The following is a 6,427-nucleotide window of genomic DNA, read 5'->3' as shown; positions in this document are numbered from 1 at the left end:
TTGGTGTTGGATCCGTCGTGGCAGTGCAAGGCGATGACGATGGCAGTGCGTTTCCCAGACGAGTCACTGTACGGTTTCGTCTGGGTAGGAGCGAGTTCATGATTACGACGTACGAACCGCGGGTCTTCTTACGCAGAGAGTATTTTCACATTTCCCAGGAAACTATTAAATCAGCAAAGGCAAGCTGCCTGAGCACGACCCCAGCAGCTGATCCTACAGCAAACGTTCAGGGTAAATCTATAGATATGTTTTTTTGTTACAATGAATACTGATTAGAGTTACAATGGCGAGCATGCGTGCGTCTCTGCGTCGCGCGTGGCCTCTGTTCCGTGGGGAGGGGAGGGCGATGGCGTCTCCTGCGGTCAGTCCGGTTTCACAACCGCGAAGAATGTTTGTCGGTGTCGAGAGTTGTTCTCAACCTTGCCGAGCAACACGGTCCGTGGGCCAGAGTGACCACAAAAAAACTGCTGCGGTAACAATTCATTGATGTGGCTAATGCGAGTGCATTTTTTAAAAATAATAACACCATTCATTTCGAATGGTTGTCGCATAAGTCACTGTTGTTGGCCACATTATGAAATTTTATCCGCCAAAGTTATGGTGGTACCGACAGGTGAAATGTCTGGCCTGGGGCTCAGGGTCTTGTTACCGCTATTTGAACTCATATATTCACGGTGTCATTACGAGCGGGGCTCGCCGCTTTCGCTGAGACAGCACCACACAGGAGCTTGCGGCTTGATACATTGCTATCCTGGATATGTACAGAGGAGTCACGCTGAGAAGACAAACGAGATGAGGTCCAGAATAGCAAAGCACCGACATGGTGTTGAGTCATTCAGTGGCCCCTTTGAGTCGGCCCTGTTATTTATTGCCAGCCCTAACACATTACCACGTGCTTAGCTTCGACCTGCAACATCCAGTCACTTGGGAAATTAGTGACTCAAACATTAACGAAGCCTAAACCAGTCCATGCTCTTGCCACCCAACTCTCTTGGGTGACAAGTTGACGTATCAGGGTTTTTTTTCAATTATTATTGGGACCACAAGAAAGCATCTTGGTTTATCTGAGCACCCTGGATTCCTCTAACACGAAGCCAAACACTCATTCCTGGAATTGGCCAAATATTACAATGTGGCAGGCAGGACTCTCGTGATAAATAATCTGGAGATTTATTGGAATTTTTTCGCGTTCGGGGCGCCGCGCTGGCGAGATGTTAACTCCCTCGCCCTGTGTACAGGAGGTCGTGGGTTCGATCTCAACCCTGACGCCTGCTGTATATTTGGAGTTTGCATGTTCTCCCCGTGGTCGCGTGGATTTTTTTTCCATGTACTCCGGGTTTTTCCCTCCACATTTAGAAACATGCTGTTTGGAATATTTGGCTGCTCTGAATTTTCACACGATAAGCCACTTTGTTGAGCCATCATTTGTGGGCAAGTTTCTTCTTAAAAAGAGCTATATAGCCCAGTGGACCTTACCTGGTTAAATAAAAAAAAAATGGAATTATTTTCTACGTCACGTGAATCGCTTGTACACTGTCCATCGGCGAGGTCAAGGCAGAACCGATTTTAACTCAAAGTTATTTTTCACGAAGTAGCAAACGTGAATGAAATCAACATCTTACGCACGCCCAGGTGACAAGCAAACGCACCTATGCCACTACATTTGGACACGTTGAAACAAACGTCAATTCCAACAGTCCGTTTATACTGGTAGGAACGAAGTGGACCAGACCACCGATAGATTATATCGTCCGTCCGTCCGTCCGTGTATCAACATCGCCCCCTACTGCAAACACTTAGTGGGGCTTTCCTGGCTTAACAAGTGTAATAATACATTATGTTTATATTATTTGGTTATTCGTTCCTACCAGCCCACCCCGCAGGGTCCTGTTTATATTGATATTGAACCTTGTTACATCACGTGATGCGCGCGCACCGTTTTGTAAGGCGCTCGACCTACGAAGATGGAGGTGGTGGCACACACGCCTTGTCCCGACACCGAGTCGGCTTATTTGTTGAGGGACGAGCTGTTGTTCTTCTGGCACGACTCGCGAACCCGCCGATGTTGTTACACACGGACTTGGCGTGCCGCTGTGCGACTTTCACTTCACTTCACACGCGGTACACCCCGCTGGTGTCGTGACCGTGCATGACGAGTCCAAACGGTTGTTCGTCAAATGTAACGAATACAAACAGGAACTGCATGATAACCACTTCTGTCCTTGAGTGTCATTATAGATACAGTAAATATATTTACATGTGCAACTTATTGTCAGTCAACTGCTGGATGAACACCCCCACTCCTCACATCTACAGCTGTCAGTAGCGTGGTTTATTACTGCCATACTTGTCCCATGACTTGTTTTATTTTCGCATGGGAAGAAGCCAGTGGCTGGAGAAACCCCACAGAGGAGCTAAGACTCAAAATTCGTGTAATTAAGGTCAGCAAACTATTTTCTGTACTGCGTCCTAAGGGGCCGTCCATAAATGACGTCACGCACCTGGGGTGGGGGGGGGTCAGACATTTGTGACGATGTGTGACGAGGGGGTGGGGGGTGAGAAATGTGACGTCACATCAAAATGCGCCACTTTAAATTAATATCGACAACACGTTCTACTTAATTAAAGTTACTTTTTAATAAATGTTTTCTCCTACAACATCAGACGCTGCATGACGAGGGGGGGGGTCAAAAATCGTCCAAAATCGCGTGACGTCATTTATGGACGGCCCCTAAAGCTTCAACTGAATACCCTGCGCACTGCCACAATGTGTCCGCTAGGTGGCTTACCTTCACAGCAATGCTGTTTATATAACTCGTACATTCTTCCATTGTGCCCACTATATATAGCAGAAGTACGCTGAAGCCTGGGTGAACACCAATTGACAACGCATCTTCCAAGTGCGAATACCGCATGCGATTCAGCAACTGGTCTGTACACAACATAGTCGCCCTCTAGCGGACAGAATGTAAAACTACAGTGCGGGCGGAAATTCCCTATACCCCCGTACACATGAGGTTTATCAGAGATTTTGAGACATGGGGTAAGGCGGCTTCCCGACCACGCTTTGCGGTTGACATTTATTGACTTGAAATGCTAAGCACGAAGTGGAGTGGTGGCGCAGTGATTAGCGCACGGCACCACTGCGTAAAACCCCGCCGCCGCGTCAACTCAGTTGGATTACCGACCACGGCTACCATCAGTGGCGAGTAATATTAGAAACGACCCTCTCCCCTCTCCGGGCTTCACCAATCAGCGACCGTGAGCTATTGGCCATCAACCGCATGGTACACGGAGTGGGGGAGGGGCGGCCTCCGTCAATCAGTGGAATGATATACGTAGTGCATTTATATATATAAAAGGGAAATTTGTGAATATGTGTGTCTGTTTGAAATGTTTAGCCTATACTTCCCGACATGCAACAAACTTGAAATTTGGCATGTGAGTAGCTTCCAGGCTGTGCACAATGCAAAACGTATTTAAAAAACTTTTGTATTTGGGGGGGGGGGCGCAATAATGGATATATTTTGCACGCAAGTGAGCGGTGACGTCACAACTGTGATGTCACCCGCATGCGGCAGCGCCACGCAGTGTACCTGCTGACGTCACCCCCCCCCCAACCCTTTGCGTAGGCCGTCCAAGACAAGAATTCAAGTCGTGGACGAAGCCGGGTAGTTAAGCTTGTTATAAATATACCCGTAAATACATTTCCAAATTCCTGCTACATCGAGGAATAGAGCGACGTAGCTGCCACGTCCATGTCCCTTCTCCCCATCTTCTCACTGCTCTGTGTCGTCTCGACACCCATTGACAACCCACGGTGCGACTATGTCCGTGCAACCCAAGCTATGGACCGTATAGTAACACCACTGTAATCTGTGCTCCTTCAGCGGAGGGTTAGCACAGACGACACGAGCTCTCTCCTGAAGCCCTTTCGACATTGGCATTTACCTCCCGCGCGTCATCGCTGCACCTCCGATTAGCACGGTTGGCTACGTACGGCGCGAAAGAAGTTCAAGATAAATGCATACTGCCATACGAAAGAATGGTACCTCCAACAGCACCTTACCGTGTTCAATTTAGATTTGTTTTTTGGTATAAACTCGCATTGCATTGAGCTGGATCGTAATAACCTTTGGCAGGGTGTGTTCACTTTCAGCTTTCGTGATACACTCCGCAGAGGGTAAATGACTCGGTCCACCGTTGAACAGCAAGAACGATAGGACTGTGATAATGGAGGCTGACAGTGCTGAAAGTAAAATCAAACTCTGGTCTATAATTATTACGGACCCGAATTTGACGAACAAAAAAAAACGGAGTCTGATTGTTCTGGTTAATAATCAGAGGCTGGATGATATCCGTGCTAAATGTGGCCTTCCTTACCGTTGTAGCTTCCACCATTCATCTTTTTTTTGTTATTATTACACGCGTTCTATTAACTCACTCGGTCTGTTGTATACTCATACCTTGTAACTCAATTTTAACCCACTTCGCAATGTAGTATCGACTGCAAACTTTGTATACTTATGCCATACTCATGACAATACTATATTCTATAATAATAAAAAAATATTTGTGAACAATCTTTTTTATATTTTATGTTTCGGCTTGGGTCTAATTTTGCACGCTCAACTGACTGACGTTGGCTATAAATCACCACCGTCCCTTAGGTTATGGCAAGCTTTGGGCCCACTACCTGGAGTCGTGTAGTTCTGCGATTACTAGTACATTTCATTGAAGCGTGTTTTAAAAAAGTTTTTTTTACAAATATTACTTATTTCAAACAGTCACGATTGTCCCTACGTACAGCGTTAGACGTATCGTAGAGCACATCAAGGCCACACACAGCATGCACCTAATCGTATATTCCTACAGGTGTCAGCAGATGGCGAGTGTCACTCACTTGAAATCCCATTGAGACGTAGTAACAATTGCACTCTCAGTGCAGTATTTGAATCCCGGTTTATGTATGTTGAACTTCTTTCGCACCGTACGTCATCAACCGCGCTAATCGGAGGTGCGGAGGAATTAACTATCGCAAGCACCAGCCATTCTCTATCTTCTGCTGGATTAAGGCCTGTCCGAGCAGTCGCCATACTCCAGTCACGCGATGTGACACTGGATCTCACTCATGCACACGAGCTAACCACATCGCTCCATCTCCTCGGTGGACGTCCACTTGACCTGCCAGCCCGCAAGATAATTTCGCGTACCACAACGCACCAAAACAAAAACAATTCTTCAACATTAATTATAAAAAAAATAACTCGAGCATCCCCTGTAAACTGTTAATTAAACAGCCCTAAATACGATCAAGTTTACATTGACAAATCGAAATCGTTGTGAAATGGGCAGTCAAGAATGTGGTGTTTTTGTGAGAAACATTTATCAAGAGTTCCTTGGACTACTTCAAAAGGTCTTGCAGCTTAAGAACCACTCGTGTAGGAGATGTCCTCGCCACGGTGGGTGCCACGGTGGGGAGCGGTGGTGTAGCGGTTAGCGCTACGCTGCGCTTCGAACCTGGCGACTCGGGTTCGATTCCCGCTCACGGCGAACACCAGTGAACCGGTCCTGGGCCTCCCCTAGGTCGACTCTGCCTCAAATGAGTACCTGGTGGGATGTGTAAACATCGCCGCTAGGGAGACAAAGGCGGTCGGGCGTGATGTTGGCCACCCATCCCCTCGTGTTCCGTGCCGGCCTTTATATGTGCTCGCTAACAGTACTTGCCCCTACATTCTGTTAAGGTTATACGGGGGATCTTTGTCTTTGTCTGTGCCACGGTGGGTGCCAATGTGGTTAGGGTAGGAGATGTTACCATGGGAGGTCTTGGGTTTAATCCCGACTCTGACGCCTGCTGCGTATTTGGAGTCTGCGTGTTTCTCTCCCCGTGGTCACGTGGATTTGTCTCCGGGTCCTCCGGTTTTTATTCCCTACACTTTTAGAAACATGCTTTTACACTATTTGGCTCTGATAAATGTCCACGTTGATAAGCCACTTCGTTAAGGTATCAGCTGCGGCCAGGTCGCTTCTCAAAAATAACAACAGTTACATATTTCTGTGGGCCTTACCTGGTAAAATACAAAAAACATCTTCGTTTATAGTTTAAAAAACCCAGACACCAGCAGCAGGACCCGGCCCTCAATTCGCATTCCTCCCACACGCGAATAATGCTCATGTAACGGGAGCGCGACTGCGCTTGTTTAACGCGCAGCGAATGCACAATGACTCCGGGTCCTTCTGCACATGCCGAACACAGCCAGGGTCTATCCGCTGCTGGATGAGCGACTCTTCATTATCATCAGTTATGGGCTCGGCACTCCTATAGAGGAAGGTCAGCTCGTCGTCCTGAGCTGCCACCATGGTCGATCTACTGTTGGATGAAGGCCATGGTATATCCACTGCTGGGTAAAGGCCATCAGTGGATAGA

This window comes from Lampetra fluviatilis, chromosome 31 (genome assembly GCF_964198595.1).
Source record: "Lampetra fluviatilis chromosome 31, kcLamFluv1.1, whole genome shotgun sequence".
NCBI lineage: Eukaryota > Metazoa > Chordata > Hyperoartia > Petromyzontiformes > Petromyzontidae > Lampetra > Lampetra fluviatilis.
Note: the sequence above shows the minus strand (reverse complement) of the source record.